General features: G+C 37.7%; 1 non-coding gene across 1 annotated transcript; it reads left to right on the top strand.

Annotated features, from left to right (window-relative positions):
• The first annotated feature begins 4,867 nt into the window (after positions 1 to 4,867).
• Trnat-cgu lies at positions 4,868 to 4,938 on the top strand. The gene has a single exon. It is a non-coding gene; the product is annotated as a tRNA-Thr (tRNA).
• The last annotated feature ends 19,046 nt before the right edge of the window (positions 4,939 to 23,984 follow it).

Genomic DNA, 23,984 nt, shown 5'->3' with positions numbered 1-23,984 from the left:
TTGCCATTGGAAAACACTCCAGTAACACATTAAGAGATAGAATTAAAAGGAACACTGGAGCAAATTCTACTCAATGCCATGAATGAATTCAATGGTGCAGACATTGTTGCAGAGGAAACACTTACATTCGAGGAGCCTTATAAGGATGTATCAATGGAAATAGTAGAGGATAATGACAAGATATGGGGTTTTGATGATAATGATGATCAATGTTTAATTGATTCAGAAGGATTGACTCATGATTATAAAGCAAAAGCCGTGGAATTCTGAAGGAGCGGACAATCGAAAAATCTTGCATTAAAAACGGTTCAAAATCGATTTTGCAAAGTCAAATCAGGAACCCAATTGAAACGTTGGGCTCATACACTTAATAAAGGAGAAACTTATAGAGAAAAAATAGGCCGCATTTGCCAGTTCGTTCTAGAAAATTTTAAAAACTCCGTTGAAGTGGGACACGTTATATATGATGTGAATTTGCAAAGATGGGTTTTGCAAGCCCAGAAAGATATTGGGTATGAGGACATTGGTTTCAAAGCATCCTCACATTGGGTGAAAATTTTCAAACGAGCTCATAGGATTGTGAGCAGAAAAATTAATAAATTCATTACAAAGAAAAACTTGAAGGTGCAGACTAGTTGCAACAAACAGCCGATAATTTTGTCTCTAATATCAAGCAATTAATTATGGATAGAGGTTCGGAAACTATTTTCAATCCAGACCAAAGTAGTTTCCAGTTGGAAATACATTCTGGACGAACATTAGCAGTTGAAGAGGAACACCAAATTCAATGTTTATTGTAGTCAGTCTCATCCATAACTCATAGTTATACCATTCAGCCTTTGATTTCAGCTGATGGGAAATTGCTGTCGGCACATTTCATCGTATTGAAGGAACCGACCGGTGAATTTGTACCGGTCGTAAAGAAGGATTTATTCAGGTCTTCTAACGTATATGTTATGCCTTCCAAATCCATAAAATTTACTTCAGGTATGAATAGATCAATATAATTTTACTATGACTGAACACTGCCCTTTCGAAATTCATCGGAATATGAACTTTCAGATCACTCCAAAACTTAGCTTGAAGAAGTATATTATCCAAACGTTGGGCCTTCGAGTGTGTTATTGATCGATTCGTGGAGTGGACGCTGTTCTTCCATTGTAAACGAAGTTACTCCTCCTAACAAGAAAATTATAAAATTAATTCCGAAACGTACCACGGGAAAAATTCAATCTCTAGATGTGTTTAGTTTTAGAGGTGGTAGGAGAGTTTATCTCCGAACTTTTCATCCCGGGACATTTAATCCCAATACTTTTCATCCTCCCATTTCATCCCAGGCCATTTCATATCGGGCCCGTTTCGTCCTAGGCCATTTCATCCCTTGCCCATTTCATCCTAGGACATTTTATTCTAGGGTTTTTTCATCGTTATTTTGGGAAAGAAAATTGGGGAAAAAAACTTCGGAGGGAAAAACGTTTAGGAAAAAAAATTCGGATGAAAGCCGTTTGAAAATAAAATGTATATGCATCAACGATCATGCTGTTTGTCCTCTTTGGGTTGTGCCAAATTTTAACACCATGTTCAATTTATTTTATTACATTTAATTTTTAAATGGTGTCGTTTGGGCTCGGAGTTGGAATGTGTACTGAGGCATCGGAGTGAATTGTATGATAAGGCTTGTGTATCGGTAAAGGATGTGTATGAGTATTAATATATTATATTTGTGTTGGGCGTTGAGTGATGGGGATAATCCGTTTGTTATCCTTCATTTTCATTCAGCCCTATCCGATTCTGGTAGCTTCGTGATCTGTACATGTGTAGGATGAAATGTTGGGGGTAAAATGTCCCGGGATGAATCGGCCGGGATGAAATGTCCGGGGATGAAACGGCCGGAATGAAATGACCGGAATGAAATGTCCTGGGATGAAATGGCTGGGATGAAATGGCCCGGCATGAAGTGGATAGGACGAACTATCATGGAACCGTTTTAGACAATGGAAAAATTATGTAAGACATTTTTCGGATAGTGTGATATTAATGAATGAGGAATTGAGTCTACATTTGAGGAGTAATATCATCAAACTTCAATCGTTAGTGCATAACCAACTTTCATCTCCACGATATGTAGATTTGTTTAAATCCTCAAGGTATATAAGTGGTTAGAACAGCAAAAAACCCGAAAATTTTGATAACCCTGTTGAATTCGGATTTAAAAAAAATTCCAATATTCACTGTGAAGTAGACGGTTATTCGAATACAGAAATTGTCGGATGTTCTTGGTGTAAAAAATCATTATGTCTGAAGCATTCCTTCGATGACTATCATTACTGCACACATTATGAACCTTAATATGTATCAAGTAAGATGGAAACTGAAAAAAAAATAGTGTGTAAGAATTTCCAGTGACTAATAAATTTAAAATGTTACTTCAGGAAAATGACCGTACCCTTAGTGAACATAAAAATTCTATATTGATTTGATTCTTCAGTGACTATTAAATAAATTTTTGAGAAACGAGACAACTTGAATCTGATTAACATCTCTTTCTTGAGGATCATCAATGGAGGGCTAAATACATTGGACTAGGGCCACCTTCATTTTGATCAAACCATATTTGGACTTATCATGATTAACAGAAAGTTGAAAAAAATATAGACTTTGAAATGAAGCAAAAATTACGTGCTTGGTTCATTCGGACCAAGTTTCGTATATACAGGGTTCGGGACTGTTAGATAAAACTTCATCATTTTTGTTCCTATACTGATTTTCCAATTTATAATATTATGTAATCAATTTTTAATTTTAGTATATATTTGAAAGATGAACAATGCCACAAACAAATGAAAAAACACTCACTTCATAGATTTCTATCATGATGAACAAATAGAGCATATTATTCAGACCATTTTATGCAGAATGATCATGCAAGTTTGCCGAAATTTGAGTCAACAGGATTAAACCATTCCCAGGGGTTGTTTACCCCCTGAAGGGGTGGTTTGGCAGAAATCCTGAAACACGTCGACTTAGTTTTTCGATTTTTTTTCAAAGGCACCAATTTTCAATGACATTCCGCCAAATTGAGAGTTTTTACACTGAAAAGATATATCAAAAAACCTATTTTTGTTCAATAAATCATTCAAAAAGCCAAGCTGTGTAAACGAACCTGATATTCATTAAAGCCCCTCCGAATGAGTAATTGAATGCAGAGAAAGAATTGAGAAAATATTGCCTAGTTTTCGAGAAATCGCGAAAAATTATTTTTTAGAGTGAATTTTAAACACTATTTTCTGCCCTCTATGACCGAATTAGCACGTAAAAAAAGATAGGTGGTCAATCATTTATCAAATGAAGAAAATCGGTGAGGTACACCTGGGGACCTTTCCTTGTTAGTCAATTTTTTTTTTAATGTAGTTGTTCACTTGATAGGTTCAACATCCTCCCGGGGACGGAAAGTCAGACGGGCCAAGATTGGGCCAGGTCTGGCAGCCGAGCTGCCGAGTCTTCAGCTGGTATTGGTTGGCAAGCGTCGGTCGATGACCGGCACCCGTAACCCACCCAATACTCATTTTTAATAGTTAAAAAAATAAATTAATGGATTGTTTTTTGATGATTTAATTTACATTCTGCGGCTAAACCTTCCTAAAGAAAGCGATAATGGCTGATAATGATGAGTGAAAAATTGGACTCATCGGGAATCGATCCTGGAACCTTCGGGTTGTGGGTAAGTCCTTGACTTTACCCACTCGGCCATCGTAGAGTTGTTAGTTACGGAGAAGTTTATCAGCTATATGAATAAAATATGGTATTCTTATCTGATTCTTTAATTTTCTTTAATTATGTGACTCAATATAGATATGGTAAACGGCCTCTTCATTTATGATCAATAAATAATAACATTACACCATTAAGGTCTCAAGTTTGACCCTTATATACATTATGATTATTTGACTCTTAGCATCAGTCTACACGTTTTTCTGTATGACCCATTCGACCCCTATGATTATTCGAGCTTTCATAAAAGCCTCCAACCTTTACAAGTAGATTTCATATTACCCCATTTAACCTTTATGACCTTCGTTACGCTTGTGAGTGTCTGGCCTGTTGGAATATTGCGTTCGGTTTCTCTGCTAAACAGTGATCCTAATGAGAGTTTGACCCTTGGAATTGGTTAACTTGTCTTTCCTGTTTGATCCTTGTCAAGTCTCGGCGTCTGGATTTTACCCAATTATTGGCCGAGACTTAGCACTCGACGAATGGCCATTTGACGTTCAGCCGACACTTGGCCGTGAAGGAATCGCCGAGACTTGGCATGCCAGTCCAAAGCCAATGTTTAGCCGTGAGTGGGTTGCCAATGCTTGGCATGCCAATTTTAGGCTGAAGCTTGGCCGATTCAACAACATTGACAATTCGGCCCCGGGCTTAACACCGAAATCTTCAACCCCCCACACAGGAGATATTAACACTGAATTTTTTTTACTGTGTAAATTCGAGGAAATTGGCCGGATATGAAGTTTTGAAAAATTTACGATAAAACCCATTAAGAATCGACTGGACATCAAATCATGGGGTAAAGTAATTGTCTGAAGAAGTGTTGCAGATATACTTCGAACATTTGTCAGATAAACAAGAATTCGTGCCACAAACTTTATGGTCCCACTTTCCAAGATTCTTCTTCAATTCCCTTCTTCACCTTGACCTATTTTTACGTACTTTGCTGTTTGTTTTTTTTCAATGGGCGGGAGAAGGGGGACTTCGCTCCACTAGAGAGAATTCTTCACGCGTTTCTATTTGAATTAATGAATTGATTATTTGCCTAAAGAAGGTAGGCGGCGTGCTGAGTTGAATTTGGAGTGAGAGAAGTCCCGTGGTCCCGGTAGCTTAGTTGGAAGAGTGCCCGGCGCGTAACTGGGAGACCCGGGTTCGATTCCCGGCTGGGCGGATCGGGATTTTTTTCTCTCTGAATTTCAATTCTATTTAAATTAATGAATTAATGAATTTTTTTTCCCTCCGACGCTAAATATTTAAAAAATAAAATTCATCATGCGGACGTAACGCGTCAGTTCGGCCTCGTGAAAAGTCACTAACATGTAGCGCTACCAAGGTAATGACGAACATAGGTATTATACTTCTCTGTCTCGTCCTCGAGATCAAATATGGTAGTAACGCTTTACTACGCAGGTCTCACACATTTTCCAAGCTTAAAATTAAAAAAAAATTTACTTATGGCACCCCCCGCAACATCTGGTTGGTATGATGGTGCTCCAGCTTTATTACGTTTTTCTGTGCCTTCTCCAGCAGTCCAGGAAAACTTTGTTGAAAAAAATTGCAGAAAAAAAATTAAAATATAGTCTATTTAACATCGTGAGGAGTTCATCGAATAGGAGTCGTCGACACCAGAAGAAGAGACACCGTGGAAATGAGAAGGATTTTAACGATATTCTCAAGAAGATTCGTCGTTTAGAGAATGAGGTTAAGTCCAGCCGATCTAGACCGTCCAAACGTACGAGGAGGTCATGATCACCGTCACCAGAGTATTCAGAGTCTTCCGACAGCTCCAGATCCTTGTATTCCCTTCATGGAAGAAGGAAGAGACGCCATGCGTCTAAATACCAATACGGCGTTGAGCGTGTCCCAAGAGGCACGACGCGTCTCAGGTATTCCAACTCACCTAAATCGAGTTCAAGTCAATACAGCAGAGAGCCCTCGAGATCAGAGTCGCCCTGCCTCAGACCTGAGCACAAGAATGATACAAGGGACACTCAGCACTCAAGTCGGGATGAGAATTCAGATAACTCAAATAAAGTACCCAGTAAAAATCCATCATCTCAAACAGTAAATGCTGAAGTACACATTGAGAGTTCATCAGCTCAGCAGGTTAACGCTAGGGTCACTGATACCTCCAAAGTGAGTGATCAAACACTATCTGAGAATTTGTTGAGCCTTTTGGGTGACATTCCTCCGAAGGAAAGTGAGAGTGGCCCAGAAATCCACTCAGCAATTGAAGCACGCTGGTCAATAATTCTACAAGAAGGATTGAAGAAGGAAATTCGTGAGGAGTTGTTGAAAAAATATCCTCCTCCCAAAAATTGTTCCTCTCTGAGACCTCCAGAGATAAATCCTGAAATTGAAGGAGTTCTGAATGCAGTTGCGTTGAAAAAAGACGCGTACCAGTCTCATATTCAAAATCAATTAGCACCAGCAATGATAGCTCTAGCGACTGGCATGCAGGTAGCACTCACAGCCAAAGAATCCTGTGAACGACCAGTGATTGATGTAAATTACACGCAGATGATATGTGCACTGGATGACTCCAGTTGGATACCGGCAAATCTCCACCACCAGGTCTCCTTGAGCAGGCGTGCCATCATCATACCAACACTGAATCCACTGGTTAAAAAAGCAGTCAATCACAACGACAAGTTGGATGAATGGTTGTTTGGAACAGCGTTTACAGATGCTCTGAAAGCAGCAGAGACGGTGGAAAAGTCGTCTAACGTAATCACCAAGCCATCACCACCGCCTCAAAAGTCACGTTCAGTAGTGAGAGGCTATAAAATTCCATTTCATTATCGCCCTCATCAATTTGCAACTCCTCCACAACCAATTTTTTCAATAGACGAGATGCAGATACTTCATGGCATGATAACAGATATGTGTAAAGATGGTATATTAGATCAAGTCGATCCCTGTGAAGATCAATTCCTATTGTCTTATTTTTTAGTGGATAAATCGAATGGTAAAAAAAGATTTATTCTTAATCTTAAACGATTAAATAAATTTTTCAGAGCCCCTCATTTTAAGATAGAGGATCTGCGAGTAGTTCAAAGGTTATTGAGAAAAGATTATTATCTAGCAAAGATAGATTTAAAAGATTCCTATCTTTTAGTACCAATTACAGATTCGCATAGGAAGTCCTATGTTTCTCCTTTCAGGGGAACATTTATCAATTCAATTGTTTACCTTTCGGGCTAACCTCAGCTCCTTATATTTTCACAAAACTTCTTAAACCAGTGGTACATTTATTAAGATCTCAAGGACACATGTCTGTTGTTTACTTAGATGATATTTTATTGATGGGAAAATCTGAAGAGGAGTGCTTAAGAAATGTTCAACAGACACGAGAGTGCCTGGAGTCTCTAGGTTTCGTTCTAAATCTTGACAAATGTCAATTACGCCCTTCTCGTAGGATAGAATTCTGGGGGTTTGAGATTGACAGTTCGGAATATTGTATTGAGTTACCTATGAAGAAAAAAGAAAATATTATTAAATCAATTCAAAGATTTGAGAAACTAAAAATTTGTAGAATTAGGAAACTGGCCAAGTTAATAGGCACATTGGTTTCCACTTGTCTAGCATTAGAATATGGAAAAATTTACATTAAAATACTGGAAAGAGAAAAATTTTTAGCATTGAGAAATTCTTCAGGAAATTATGCATCAAAAATGAATATTTTATCAAGAGTTCATGAAGAACTCAACTGGTGGTTAGAAGAAATACCATTTGCAAAAAGAACAATTAGACTCGATGAATTTGTATTAGAAATTTTTACAGATGCCTCTCTGACAGGCTGGGGGGCTTTCTGTGAGGGTCAGAGAGCTCGAGGCCTTTGGAATGAAGAGGACCAATGTCGTCATATCAATGAATTAGAAATAATAGCAGCCTTTAAGGGGTTAAGATGTTTTGCTAGAGAGTATTATGATTGTGAAATACTCCTCAGAATTGATAACACAACTGCAATAGCTGCCATTAACAAAAAAGGTAGTATCCAGTTCCCTAAACTCAATAGTCTCAGTAGAAACATATGGCAATGGTGTGAGCAGAGGAAAATTATTGTAAAAGCATCGTATATTAAATCAAAAGAGAATGTGGAGGCAGATGAAGAATCTCGTAAACTCCCTTCAGAAACAGAATGGGAATTGAGTAGTTCAGCATTTAGGAGAATAGACGGGAATTTTGGCCCCTTCGATATTGATTTGTTTGCCTCCAGCATAAATAATAAGTGTGAACGATTTGTGTCTTGGTTGAGGGATCCAGATGCATATGCTATCGATGCCTTCACAGTTGATTGGTCTCGATGGTATTTTTATGCTTTTCCCCCTTTCTCGGTAATTTTGAGGGTGCTACAAAAAATCATCACCAACAGGGCAGAGGGTGTTCTGATCGTACCCCATTGGCCAGCTCAATGCTGGCATCCTCTCTTCACTAATTTGTTGGTTCAAGACCCCCTCTTTTTTGAACCCAGTAGTAAATTACTCTTATCACCTTTTAGGGAAGTCCACCGGCTGCAGAAGAGTCTTACCCTGGTGGCAGGACAATTGTCTGCCAGGCACTGAGCCGACAAGGTTATCCAGAAGAATCCTTGCCAGTAATTCTTGCATCCATAACACCTGCAACCATGAAACAATACCACGCTGGGCTCAAGCGTTGGTGGTTATTTTGTCAAACTCATAGCATCTCCCTTTTCAATAATTCAATTACGTCTATTTTGAAATTCTTCACAATTATGGAGCAAGAAATCAGCTCATTTTCTACTCTCAATAATTGTCGAGCAGCCCTGTCATTTATTTTCGGTCAGAGTGTAACTCTGGACCCTAGATTGAGTCGGTTTTTCAAAGATCCCAGTATACTACACCCGCAGAAACCCAAATATTCAAAAATTTGGGACCCCCAAGTGGTGTTAGATTACTTAGAAACATTATATCCACACGAAAATCTTTCGCTAGAGATATTAACGAAGAAATTAACAATGCTCTTGGCACTTAGTACGGCTCAAAGAGTTCAAACACTTTCATTAATAAGGTTGTCAAATATTCAAATGTTGGAGGATAGAATCGTAATAATAATTACGGATAGGACAAAGACATCTGAAAAAACCAAAGTACAGCCCACACTGATTCTTCGTTATTTTGCAGAGCATCCCAGTCTTTGCACTGCATCTATTTTACGTCATTATCTGAAAATAACAGAGCATCATCGAGGGTTAAACAATGATTATTTACTGTTAACTTTTAAGAAACCCTTTCATACAGTGACTCGTCAAACTATTAGTAGGTGGTTAAAGAAAATTTTGAATGCAAGTGGAATTGATACGAATATATATACAACACACAGCACACGTCACGCGTCCACCTCTTATGCACGATAGCAGGGCGTGAATATCGATCAAATATATAGTGCTGCTGGCTGGTCAGAGCGATCAAATGTATTTAGACGATTTTACAGTCTTCCAATTGAAGAAAATCAATACGAGAGAGCAGTAGTACTAGACGAGTCAGTCAATGATAAATAAAACAACAAAATTGATTATATATATATTAAAAAAAAAAAAAAGTGACGGCTTGATATGCTTAACAAAATGTTCATTGAAACGTTAATTAATAAATAAAAAGGTCATTGAGAAATATTTGATTTCTTTTATAAAATAATAATAATAATAATAATAATAATAATAATAATGAAATAGGTAAAAAATCCTACAAGGATTTTTCTGTCTTAGGTGTTAAATCACAATTGACTTTAAAGATCTACCATATTTGATCTCGAGGACGAGACAGAGAAATATAATTGAAGGATCTATCGAACTTACCTGTAAGTGAAGATTGATCCAAATTATACGATCTGTCTTGTCCGAAGAGATCAAACCCTCCCATTATTTGAAAACTTTGAATTTACATCTGCAATTATTGTCTTGAAAAGATCCCACCCTGGAGAGTTAATGACGCGGTTCATTAATCCACAATTGTAATTTAAGGGCTTTAAAAGTAATGAAGCTGGAGCGCCATCATACCAACCAGGTGTTGCGGGGGGCGCCATAAGTAAAATTTCTTTGAATTTTAAGCTTAGAAAATCTGTGAGACCTGCGTAGTAAAGCGTTACTACCATATTTGATCTCTTCGGACGAGACAGATCGTATAATTTGGATCAATCTTCACTTACAGGTAAGTTCGATAGATCCTTCAATTTTATCGCTCTGACATTGTTCAATCATGCAGTTTCCGATCAAAAACCCTTGAGACTCAAATCGAAACTAATCACCCTATGTTCACATCCCAACTTGAATCAAGTATTTACTCCCTCAAATGAACAGATCTAAATTATCTCTCCTCAATATACATGGATGTTTTCTCACGATGCCTTTCCCCGGACCATCCTATTATAGTTGAGCGGACGTAAAGCATCCATTAACACTCTAGCAAAGCTGATTTCTACTTCCTAAGACCTCAGAAGTGATTCCACCCTTCAATAATTTCCAATTAATCAATAATGTTCTACGTTCGGAATTATACATCCAATTGTAAAGAGGTCTACCTAGGAGATAAGAAGAGAGGATCTTATGAAAGGGTTTCATCTTGGTCTCATTAATAGGTAAAATTCTTGATATTGTCTTGGTCTCGTTGCAATATCCTTCGCCTCTGTCTCTTTTCGTCTCTTTTTCAAGACTTATGAGTCTCGAAAATTAGTGCTTAGTCGCGTCTCGTCTTCTCGGTCTCGTTGGTCGCTCACTTGATTAAGACAGAAAAATAAATTTCTCACCTCTCAATTGTGTATTTTTAGTTTGAGACCATGAGGGTCAAACATCGCAAGAATTGCAAGAATCATAACTGGCAAGAGTCATACCTCGCGAAGGTCATACGACGCAAGGAAAATACCTTGCCCAATTCAGGCTCCACGAGACTTAAAGATCATAAGGAGCATAGCCTGCAGGGGTCACAAGGGAGAAACATCATAACTAGCAAGAGTTAAATAAAAACGAAGCAGGCTTAAATTTCTACAATGTTATTTTATCTCATTTTTTTGCTTCCGAATGGAAGCTTTGTAATCGTCCGATTTTCACATTCTTTGATTTTCATTGGAAATGATGTAGAATGGTCTGAAACGTAAAAATACGAAGTTTGGCGACCATGTCTGTATGTGAATATGTCCACCGCCACCTTCCCGATGGTCAATTTTTAGAAAATTAAGTAATTAAGTGGCTAAAATAATTGAAAAAAATTTAAAATCATGTCAGATTATAGGTCTTAATGAGGACTAACTCTTTACACAATTTCAGCCCGATCGGTCAAGTAGTTTTTGAGATAAAGCGATTCGTTTTTAAATCGTTTTTCAGGAATATCTTTAAAATTATTGGACCGATTTAGATTTTTTTTCTCAAAATATTCATCTCGATGTCCTCTCCCTAGACCAACAAAAACAAATATACCCGTCCATACAAATTTTTTGAAATATTTCCCCTTTTCTGTTTTTTCATTAAAATCATTGTACGCGCGCTAGCGTGTGCAAAAATTGAGATATCAACTTAAAATTTGGAAAGCATCTGCCTTATGTGATAACAAAGGTTGGGATTCAAGATGGGCTCAATCGCAAAAGTGGTTTCGGAGATATTCAACTTGTTCTGGAAATCTATTATGTTGAATATCTTTGAAACTTCGCAACCGATTCTACTTTTTTTTTTTCAAAATATTCATCTTAATATCCTCTACTTAGATCAATCAAAACATCTATACCTGTTCATACAAAGTGTTCGAGATATTCCCCTTTTTCTGTTTTTTCATTAAAATCTTTGTACGCGCGCTAACGTGTGCAAAAATCGACATTACGACTTGAAATTTGGAGAGAATCTTCCTCCCTTGATAACAAAGGTTCGTATTGAAGACGGGCTCAATCGCACCAGTAGTTTCGGAGATATTCAACTTGTTCTGGAAATCTATTATATTGAATATATTTAAAACTTTGCAATCGATTCCACTCATTTTTTTTTCAAAATACTCGTCTCGATGTCATCTATCTAGGTCAATCAAAATATATGTACCCGTTTATAAAAAGTTTTGGAGATTCATTTCAATTAATCAACTTCGTATAAGCGATGTTACATTTTTGGTGTTCCCTGAATTCTTTGTTCGCACAATAACTTGAGGAAAAATTGGGATAGGAATTTGACGTGAGAAAATAGTTTCTCCTGTAAATTGAAAAAGGGAATTGCTATTGATCCATTCGGAAGCTTCCTACCAATAGAATTGGTAGAAATAAAAAATTAAAATACAAAGAACACATAACGTAACAGTCACATGCCTTCTGCAATATAGAAGCGGTCAACTGCTTGTTTCATTCAAAAGTTAATGTGGTGTCCATAATACACGTAAAACTAGAAGTAAACATCTGAGGTTCTGGCTACTTATTCGCATTATTGACCCACACTTGTGTATAAAATTTTGAGTCAATCGATTCAGTACATCTTGGCGTAGAGCAATTTATCCAAAAAATTTTTTTTTCTAAAAAATCACACATCGTCATTTTATCAATGATTTTCGTCTCTATAAGACTTTAGAAGTCATATAACATAACTTTATGATTTTTTATATTTTATACTAGGAGGCTACGCCCCCTGCTCGCTACGCTCGCCAACCCCGGGGGGGCTTCCCCCCCCCCGCTCGCTCCCCGCCCCACCCCCCTCTCAATGCGACCGCGAAGCGGCTATGAGACATTCAACAGAATGCTAATAATGAATGAATGGATGGATTCACGCTGATGAAGGGATTTTTTTTTTTTAATCAATAAAATAAGGCCAGTAAAAAGTGCACACATTATCATTAATACAACAAGAACAGAGAAACGAAAATAATTAATAAACCTGTTAAGGGCAACAGAAATAGTAGCTCTGAGAATAAACTGGTATTTGAGTTATCTGGGGTCCTTAACCCATATTCTCTTTTACCACCCAGATGGAAAATACAAAAGAGAAAAGGAATTGACTCGAAATAATTCATTTTTAAGTAACATGATTTCAAATACTGCCGTGAATTTTGTATTCATGTAAGTGAGTCCAAAGAATTGGTCAAAGTCTTTCTGAAAGAAAGAAAAAAGCAAGGCAGAATCATAATCGGAGGGTGGGAAATGATAGTCAATAGAAAATAATGAAACTACTCGCTGCCGTTTCTTCCTCTCATTAAACCTGTTTTCCGTCTCAGGGGCTTTAGTCTCCATTAAAGTTCCTGAAGGCAGTTGAAGCTTTCATTTCGTTATTCAGGTGGCGCCACCAGCGTTCCGCGCATGCGCATTTGAATGACATTTCCGAGGGCCCACGTGTTTCAATTCGAACTAACCCATCATAACCAAAACGAGAAATAGAAATTGAAGGGAAGAATTGATCATAAAAGTAGTGTAGAATATTGAGCGTGATGTTGATTTCTAATAATTCAAACTGGTAAAGCGAATCAAGTTAATGTAGTAGTTATTATTTAAGTTTATATATTATTTAACGGTCAATGTATTTTATTATAATTCAAATACCCTCACACGAGAGCAATGTAAAGTACAATTGGTCGATTTAATCATCAAGCAGCATATATATTTACATAAAATAATAAATTAAAGAATAATTATGCAAATAAATCATTTTCTGTTAGTTTTCTTCAATGTTTTTTGATATTTTTTCCTTGCTTCATCCAAAGCAGGCCCGCGCATATGTGATGACTTCCCAACTAAATGTCTGTTGATCTCAGCGAACCATTTGGGAATAAAATCAGCGATAGTCAGTTTTATGGCTTGCGAGTGGAGTTCCTCTTGATGTTGCTCACATATAACCCAATTGCTGGGAAAAGCAGACTTGACTCGCTTGTGTAGAACTGCGTTGAGTTTCTTGTAATGATAAACCGCATGCATAATTCTCTTCAATGCCTTGGTAAGTCTCGAGAATGCTTCATCAAACAGAGATTGTTTACTGTTGGCAACTCGGGGTCGACTGAAAGAAATCAGACAATCCCAACACTGATTCTGCATCAACTGTTGGGAGGTACGATCCGCAGTACTAGTTAAAGTGACGCTTGGGCCGAAATTGTTCTCGTTATCTCCAGACTCAGCAGGCTCATCAGAATTTCTGATATTCTCGAGTTCCTCGTCGATATCAATGCCTAAAAACTCCTGGTCGTCGTCGTCCAAGCAATCCTCTAAAGTGAACAGATCCTGGTGGAAAAAACTCCGTAAATCCTATTGGAAGAAAGAAGGGTAATTGGAAATAATGACGTTATTGCCGTTGACCCATTATTTCCGATTCAGGTTAGTAGCGCAATACTGACACGTATGGAAAAATCCAATAGGAAAACCTAGCGAATTAGATAGAAAATTCTATTGGGATTCTGGAGAAAGAAATTCAAAATCTATTGACTTTTCCGTATTAAATGTGCAATAGAATCAGCGCAAAAAATTAATAGAATTTTCCAATAGAATTCCAATACAAATCCCCTAGAAATCCGATACATTTTCTCCAGAATCCCAATAGAATTTTCTAGATAATTCGCTGGGTTTTCCTATTGGATTTTTCCGTACGTGTCAGCATTGCGCTACTAACCTGAATAGGAAATAATGGGTCAACGGCAATAACGTCATTATTTCCAATTACCCTTTTTTCTTCCAATAGGATTTAAGAAGTTTTTTCCACTAGGGGAAGTTTCCCATCGCAAATATTTTCACAATTTGCCCAACTGATTTCTCATCACTCAAATCGGTAATCAATGCGGACTTATAGATGCCTTGGAATTGGTAACAAGTCCAAGGCATCTATAAGTCCGTATTGATCACCGATTTGAGTGATGAGAAGTTAGTTGGGGCAAATTGTGAAAATATTTGCGATAGGAAACTTCTGTTCATTTTAGAGGATTGCTTGGACGACGACAACCAGGAGTTTTTAGGCATTGATATCGATGGAGAACTCGAGAATATCAAAAAATTTGATGAGCCTGCTTAGTCTGGACATAACGAGAACAGTTTCGGCCCAAGCGTCAGTTTAACTAGTACTGCGGATCGTATCTCACAACAGTTGATGCAGAATCACTGTTGTAATTGTCTGATTTCTTTCAGTCCACCCAGAATTGCCAACAATAAACAATCTCTGTTTGATGAAGCATTCTCGAGGCTTACCAAGTCATTGGAGAGAATTATGCATGCGGTTTATCATTACAAGAAACTCAATGCGGTTCTACACAAGCGAGTCAAGTCTGCTGTTCCCAGCAATTGGGTTGTATGTGATTAACATCAAGAGGAACTCCACCTATGCGCGGGCCTGCTTTGTATGAAGCAAGGAAAAAATATCAAAAAACATTGAAGAAAACTAACAGAAAATGATTTATTTGCATAATTATTCATTAATTTATTATTTTATGTAAATATGTATGCTGTTTGCTGATTAAATCAGCCAATTGTACTTTAAATTGCTCTCGTATGAGGGTATTTGAATTATAAATAATACATTGACCGTTAAATAAAATATAAACTTTAATAATAACTACTACATTAACTTGATTCGCTTTACCAGTTTGAAATATTAGAAATCAACATCACGCTCAATATTCTACATTACTTTAATGATCTATTCTTCCCTTCAATTTCTATTTCTCGTTTTGGTTATGATGGGTTAGTTCAAATTGAAACACGTGGGCCCTCGGAAATGTCATTCAAATGCGCATGCGCGGAGCGCTGGTGGCGCCACCTGAATAACGAAATGAAAACTTTAACTCCCTTCAGGAAATTCAATTGAGATGAATACCCCTGTTCCGTCTACACAGTCTGGTCTTCAGCTTCCCAACTGAGGAAACGAGATCGAGAAAGAATATCGCACTTCTTTTTGTTTTAATAATTCTTTCGATAAAAACGACAGAAATTTCCACCACACATCCCACGTTCACACTTCAGTTGTTTTTATTTAATGAAGTTGGCGTTGATAGAGACAGAAGAAGGAACAAATGGAATCCCTCCATTCCATGAATAGGAAAATTAAAATTGCTACAGAAAGCACATTTTTGCTTTCGGATGAATGCTTTGTGAATGTGATTTTTTTATTCTCTCTTCTTTATTCTTCACTTGGGAATGATTCAGAGCATCATGAAGAAATGATGGGGTTTTTTTGTTATTATTTGATCAATATCTTTGAAAAACAACTTGGTTCTTTTCTATTACGCATTATTGCGATCTTTACGCGTAGATAGACCCTTCTTTCTCACCCTCATTTTTATTTATCCCAATTTATCCTAAAAAACCATGTAAAAAAACGTCTAAAACATCGTTTTTTAGAAATTTATTTAGAATAACACTCGGGTTCAGGGTAATCACTCGCGAATTTTTTCCCCGACTCGTAATGGGTCACACTTCAATCCACCTGTAACCAACGCATGCATGTTAGGGGCGAGCGCAGCGAGCGACCAGCATTCTTGTTTTGAACTCATTTCTATGTCTGATTTCTGACCTTCATTTCTCACCCTTGTTGAAATGAGGCCCTTGAAATGACCTTTGTCTTTGACCCTCGCCCTGACCCTTGTCCCTAACACTTGTCCCTGATCCTTATGTATGACCGTTGCCCCTGACCCATATACCTGACCCTTGTCCCTGACCCTTATACCTGACCTTTGTCCCTGACCCTCATTCCTGACTCTTATATTAAGCGTCGCCTGAATTTTTGGGTCCCCTGAATTTTCCCTCATTTTTTATTATATCGAGAGATTATATAGAGAGATTATGTAATATTTGATGGACTATCGTAGCTGTGACGGAGGCAGAGGTCGGCGTGTTCTAATCTTTTAAGAGGTATCCATTGTCAATCAATTGCAAGTGATTAGAGATTTTGGTTCGATGATTTTTAAATATGATCAACATGGATGTATTTATGTGTGTGTGTCAGTCATTAGTTCGAAAATGTATTGATGTGACCCGAAAAGGGTTAATTCCACCTACTTTTGCCAATCGCACTCCGACCTGGAAGCGTGCGAGCAGCAGTGATTTTTCATTTTTGAAATCGGAATTGCTCCCATTCGGAAGCTTATTACCAATGAAATTGGTAGAGAGAAAAACAGGGAAAACACTAAGAACGCATAAAGTAACAGCCACATGGCTTCTGCCGAATAGGCTTCTATCCCTGTTTGTTTTCATTTCTACCAATTCCATTGGTAGTAAGCTTCCGAAAGGATCTATACCAATTCTTTAAAAAAACAAAGATTTTAATGAAAAGACAGAAACAAGGGAATATCTCGAACACTTTGTATGAACGCGTATATACGTTTTAATTGATCAAGGTAGAGGACATCAAGACGAATATTTAAAAAAAAAGTGGAATTGGTTGCGAAGTTTTAAAGATATTCCACGTAATAGATTTTCAGATAAAGTTGAATATCTCCGAAACTACTGGTGTGATTGAGCCTGCCTTCAATACGAACCTTTGTTATCATGGCAGAAAGATTCTTTCCAAATTTTAAGTTGATATCTCAAATTTTGCACACGTTAGCGCGTGTACAACGATTTTAATGAAAAACAGAAAAAGGGGAATAGCTCGAACACTTTGTGTGAACGGGTATATATGTTTTGATTGATCTAGGTTGAGAATATCCAAACGAATATTTTGAGAAAAAATCAGTGGAATCGGTTGCGAAGTTTCAAAGATATTCAACATCATAGATTTTCAGAAAAAGTTGAATATCTCCGAAACTACTGGTGTGAATGACCCCATCTTCAACATGATTCTTTGTTATCATAGGAGGAAGATTCTCTCCAAATTTGAAGTTGATATCTCGATTTTTGCACACGTTAGCGCGCGTACAAGGATTTTAATGAAAAAACAGAAAAGGGGAAATATCTTAAAAACTTTGTATGGACGGGTATATGTTTTTGTTGATTTAAGTAGTGGATATCGAGACGAATATTTTGAAGAAAAAAATCTAAATCGGTCCAATAATTTTAAAGATATTCGTGAAAAACGACTTAAAAACAAATCGTTTTATCTCAAAAACTACGTGACCGATCGGGTTGAAATTGAGCACAGAGTTAGTCTTCATTAAGATCTACAATCTGACAAACTTTCAAATTTGTTTGAATTATTTCGGCGACTTAATTACTCAATTTTCTAAAAATTGACCATCGGAAAGGCGGCGGTGGACATATTCACATACAGACATGGTCGCCAAACTTCGTATTTTTACGTTTCACACCATTCTACGTCATTTCCAATGAAAATTAGAGAATGTGAGAATCGGACGATTACAAAGCTTCCATTCGAAAGCAAAATGAAGTGATCCACGCCGAAATTCTGTCTGCTTCTGGTAGTAGATGACGACTTGATTCAAGCCGATTTTTCAGTTTGATTCAAGCGGATTTTTTCTTGTTTTAAGCCGATTTTCGACTTGATTCTAGTCAAATCAATAATTGGTCCAGGTCGCGAAGATACACTGGTAGAAAAAAAATCTATATTTTATGGAGAGCTCACTAGTTCTTCTTATGAAAGTGACATTAAATTGAATTCACTGGAAATAAAAATCATGAAATTTCAAATTATCCAGATTACTCCCTCATCTGAATGTAAACAAAGAAAAAAAATCTTAAATTTTAGAAACGATTTTCTAGATTTGAGAAACTTCTCTTCATAACTTTCATCCTTGGTTGGCTGATAAAAACTAATGACTTTGGGGATTGTTTTTGAGAATTTTTTTTTCTAAAATCAATGCAGAATTTTTTTGCTATTCTTAGAATTTTTGAAATTGAACCCCAGAAGCGCGACCTAAATATCTAAAGGGCCTACGTGGAATCTCAGATGTGAGCAGGGGGATTTCATACATGGGGATTTTTATATGTGATGGAAGCTTTATCAATTGGGCCTCCCTGCCCAATTTCTATAGGAAAGACTTTATATATAGAGAACCTTGGATTCTCGATGGACAACATATACAAACCCCCCTATAGTGTGCATCCTACATATGTTGTCCATCGAAAATTCAGAAGGGGACCCCCCCCCCTATGTATAAAGCTCCCGGGGGGAGGGGTTGAACGTTGTGAATTCAGGGCAAGCCATCACTCCCTCCCGTAGGCGAGTTAGTTCGTTGGTGAGTTTTTCAAGGATATCTTCGAAACTAAGGGAGATAGCGAATTTTTACCGACAACAACAACTCCCCCACCCATCGAGAATTCAATACAACTCCAATACATCGAGAATTCAATACAACTCCACCGCACCCCCCCCCCTCCACGCCTCCCAATTTCTCAGTAAAAATTCGCCATCGCCGTCAGCTTTGGAGATAATATTTTTGAAAATGGGCTTGAATCCAGCCAAAACATCGGCTTCGATCAAATCGACTAATCGCCTTCGATCAAATCGACAAATCGACTTGTATCACACCGAAAAATCGATTTGAATCGAACCGAAAAATCGTCCTGAATCAAGTCAACAAATCGAGTTGAATCACACCAATATTCATTTCTACATCTGTCCGAATTCGACTTGATTCATACCGTAAATTCGACATGAAATAAATCGATTACCGGCATGATTCAGTCCGACTTGATTCAGACCGATTTTTCGGTTTCACTCAAGACTACTTTTTTTGGGTGATATGAGCTTTTTTCTCTTTTCCATCCAAAGTATAGATACGTCATAAAGAACACTTCTCAGTACTCATTCCCATCCACACGCTGATGCGGACTTTGTGATGTCGAACATCGAAGAATACTACTGCCAATTTTCTCTTCTGTAGGAGTTCAATTTAATAAGCTAATTTGGAATTATTCCAAATTTCTGGAGCTTCCAGATATGCGTAGCTAGCGTACTGGTTAAATTATTCAGACGTTATGGTGTCTAATAACCAATAACGTTATTCAATGTATTTTCTATTTTAGGGGAGGGACGTCAGTTGTAGAATTCACTTTCATTTCTGTCCAACGATTATGCTCTTCTCTCTTATTATAACTATCTAAATTAATTTAATTACCCAATTGTAGATCAAATTTATCAATAACACATGGAGAAAAACCGTTAGGAATGACGACGTGACAAAACGTAAAACTGAAGCGAAATGCTACCTTGGGAATTTTTTCGTAAAAATACAGAAAAACATCACGAGTGAGAAATAAATTCTTCTTCTTGAGTTCGGGAAATTTCATAAATCGAAAGGTAATTTTTACTTGTTGAAACGTAATTTCCTACATATTGCTACATAAAAGTTCATACGTGAAATAGTAATTTCTGAAAAGCAGGCTTCACAATGATCTCAAACAACGTAATTTTCGCGTCTTATTCAAGGTACTCGTTCTAAAATGGTTTTTTGAAACACGTGCTAGGAAAAGTCCTTATTCGTTCACAGATTTTTGTGCATAACGTGGTACTTTTCGTAACTTTTTCGATAGTAAACTAAAAGGGACTCTTCGTTTACGGGATTCACTTGACGTAAGAAAATCTCGGATTTCAAAGAATTGAAAAATAATGAATGGTGTTAATTCAACGTTATAATTGTAATATTTGAAGATGGACATGGATCACCTAGGAGCGACTAGCTTAGAGAAATGCGCTCCTAAAAAATATTCTTCTGCCAAAAAATCACACGCAACCGCCAAACAATAGAAGCAAATAGGACAATGTCAAGAACTGAATGATCATAAGGGTCAAAAGGGAGAGGTAGACAGGCTAATCACCTAGATCAAATTCGATAGGAAATAGAGACAATCACAAAAGTCGAACGATCGCGAGAGTGAAACGCAAGAGGCGTCTGATTATTTTTTCAGATTTATGTTCATTCGACTCCTGTGTTTATCCTCCCTGGCTCTTTAAGATTCTCTTACTTGCCTGTATTATCAACTTCCCGACCCGAAAGGAGGAAGTTACTGTAATATGTTCAATTCTGGGAATTGATTTAATGTCTAAAAGTGGTTAGGCGGTGTTGTCTGGTGAATTTGAAGAGAGGATTTCCGTAGTTTCCGGTAGCTTAGTTGGGAGAGTGCCTGGTGCGTCACTGGAAGACCCGGGTTCGAATGCCGGCTGGGCGGTGCAGGATTTTTCCTCTCTAAATTCTCATTTTTTTTGAATTTTTGTTTTTCACCGAAAATCTAATGTCAGAATTTTATGATTTCTCCACGTTTTTCCACGCTTCCATGTGTGTGTGACCAAAATTTTTTGCTACGATATCTCTCGAACAAATGATGCGATTCATTTTTTTTGCAATCAATGCATCTGGATGTAATTTAGAACGTATTGGATTGTAAACACCATCGCCTCAATGGTTTTGTAATGGTTCCCAAGAAAATTCGTGAAAAAATGACAGAAATTGGCGTTTTTGCATAAATGGGATGATTTCATTGTCAGAAATGATGTGATTTGTTCTTTTTTATTATTTATTACAAAATTGTAGAAGAGATTGATCCAGAAGTTCGTCAGTTATTCCATTTAAAATAAAACACTGATTCAAAGTATATCCTGGTTTTTCGGAATGAACAGAAGACACGGAATTGGTAGAGAAGTTGTTGGTTCGGACCATAATGGGCCACACCCGTATCAACTCATCCCTACTGATCGCATTGTGATTCAGGAGCGAACGACCAGCTTATAATTTTTTGTTTTCTGTATTCGTTTGATCGTTGCGAGTTCTACATGCCTGCACTTTTTGACCCTCGCAGGCTATGATCGCTGGAACGTTTAACTGTCGCGAGACATGACCTTTGCGAGGTATGATCCTGGTGACGTTAGATCTTTCAGGTTTTAAACTGAGAATATAGAATTGGAAGGATTTTTTTTCTGTTCCTGAGCCCGACGAGACGAGACGGGACGGTTCAATTTCCGAGACTCATGTGAGACCGAGACGAGACGAGGCTGAGTTGTAACAATACTGCAGGAAGACTAAGACAAATCCAAGGAAATAAAGAGTGAAACTTTTCATGATGTTGCGGATTTTAAAGCAAGATTTTTTCCGCGTTGACGTGTAAGCATTCCCCCAGTAAAAAAAAATATTAATATTTAATAAATGCTAAAATTAGAATCGAACGATGAAATCCAAGACACCTACAGGTGTTGAACCGATAAGCGCTCATCCATGAATCAGATAGAATCTGCGGGTTGTTCTCTTTTTCCCCTTTATGCCCATCACTTTTATCCCTCTCTCCGTTGATCCAATGTACGAAGTTAAGGTTACCCACACTCGAGGATCCATTGAGAGAACAGCAGAGCACATTGTAACGCGAAATAACGAAGCCGAGGTTGGCAACTGAATTAATGGAGCTCAAATCTCAGAACGCCAGTCTGAAGGCTACTAAGAAAAGTCCTATTTCCACCATCAATACCCCAATTACTCAATTGAATAATCAAGATTAAATCTCGAAAAATTCCACTTCGAATTCACCCCAGAGCCTATATATAATCAAATGGTTCACTTAGTTCCTCCAAATTGTTTTACCGTTCCACTACTCGAGGTTGAATGAAAAAAGAAGTGAAAACGTTGGATGAATGTGAAGAGCAGGGGGTGCTAAAATCGTTGCCCGTATAATTCTTGACACGCGATGAAGCTTTACTGGGCTAATCTCCGGACTGAGGGTCAGAAAAGGGTGGTGAAGTAGAGCGTGGAGGGCCCCCAGACGATCTGAAGACGTCCACAGTCACTACACGGAGGAGTCCTTGACTGCTACATACCCCGGGGCGATTTTTAAGAAGATTGAGCTAAAGCGCACACTGTCCATGTTTCCAAAGCAGAATAGAACAAAGATGGAAAATATGGAAATTCCACTTGAGTGAACAGCTGTGCCGGAGGCAGATTCGCAAAACTAGATAACACGATCAGAAGATCGATTGTTTGAAAAGCTTGAAAGCTACTGTTACTCTCGTGAAACGCCACTGGGCATTCCCTGGTGGGTTCTAGCCCTCTGGGTTCAACTCCAATACAAACCAATCTCCGCCGATTGTCGATTTTGACGAGCATTTAGTGCTTGAAACGATGGAGTACCTGAAGTGAGAGTCAAGAGGTGATGCTTAATGAACTTGAGAGCATCAGCGGAAACGTTGGTAGAATAAAAGGGATTGAAGGAATGAGGTGAGTGCAGATGGGGGTGTAGGGCGATATGGAAAGGGGTAACAAGTACATGGAGATTTGGAGGTTACTGGGCGTGACAACGTAGTCCCATGGCCCCGTCGCTCTTCCCCGAGATTAAAGTACCGATTGTTACGTATGGCAGTGACTAATCACCCTCTCGCAAAGTCGACGACAATTAATCCAGTCTATCAAACTAAATTCATCGGCTGTGAAAGAAGAGAGGGAGAATATTAAGAAAAAGAGGTGAAGGGAAAAAATTGATGAGTTTTAGTTCAATGAAAAATGATGCAGCTGATGATACTTAAGAGTGTGATTAGATTCTCTGGTGTTATGGTGGTCGGATGGCGCAGTGGCCAATGATTTGAGGAGAGATAGCAAAGATACTCTTGCGTATATTCTTAGGATTATTTTGAAACGATTGAGTTTTCCATGAAAATTCTCCGATTCTAGTTTTGGAAATATTCCGAATCAATGACAGATATTAAATTTTTACCTGACTTATCATGCAGCACTATTTTCTCTGGTATTTCCATGAAATTGTCTTGAATGCCCAGAATTGCTTCTGGAGCTCAATGGAAAATTTTATGCAGAGTGTACTTTGGGTCTTGCTTATGATGCTGGTACAGGCATTTTTATAGAATTTTTTTCCTACGTGCATACATATTCACAGTGGAAACATCAATCTTGCAGGAATTTAGAGACTGATTAATGATACCTAGTATTAACCAGTTTTGGATCAGTAACGAAACGCTTGGTTGTATCCAAGTCTGACCTGAAATACCACAAATGATCCGGATACGGTTGTGGTTTGACTGATCAGTATAGTTTCAACATTGCCTAATAACGAAAGCCCCATTTTACAAATCTGAAAAAATTCACAAAAATTTTATGCCACCAAAAAGTTGTTTCAAGCTATTTTTTAGAGTGGAAATAGAAATAGTACGCTCTACGCTAACCCTATTTCTGTATGCGGTGGGAAAAAAATTACATTTTATCTATGGAATTTACGTTCACGGAAGTGCTAAATCCGAATCCGACGTCAATTTTTACAAGTTGTGGTCAGGTTTATTTATATATAATATTTTTATTGGTTAATCGATCATATCATAAAAACGGTTCTAGATAGAGAAAAAATTTCAAACAAAAGATGTTTGTTATGTAAAAATA

The sequence above is a fragment of the Diachasma alloeum genome, unplaced genomic scaffold, assembly GCF_001412515.2.
Source record: "Diachasma alloeum isolate Michigan unplaced genomic scaffold, Dall2.0 Dall_scaffold_00303, whole genome shotgun sequence".
NCBI lineage: Eukaryota > Metazoa > Arthropoda > Insecta > Hymenoptera > Braconidae > Diachasma > Diachasma alloeum.
Note: the sequence above shows the minus strand (reverse complement) of the source record. Positions and strands in the feature narration are given on the sequence as shown.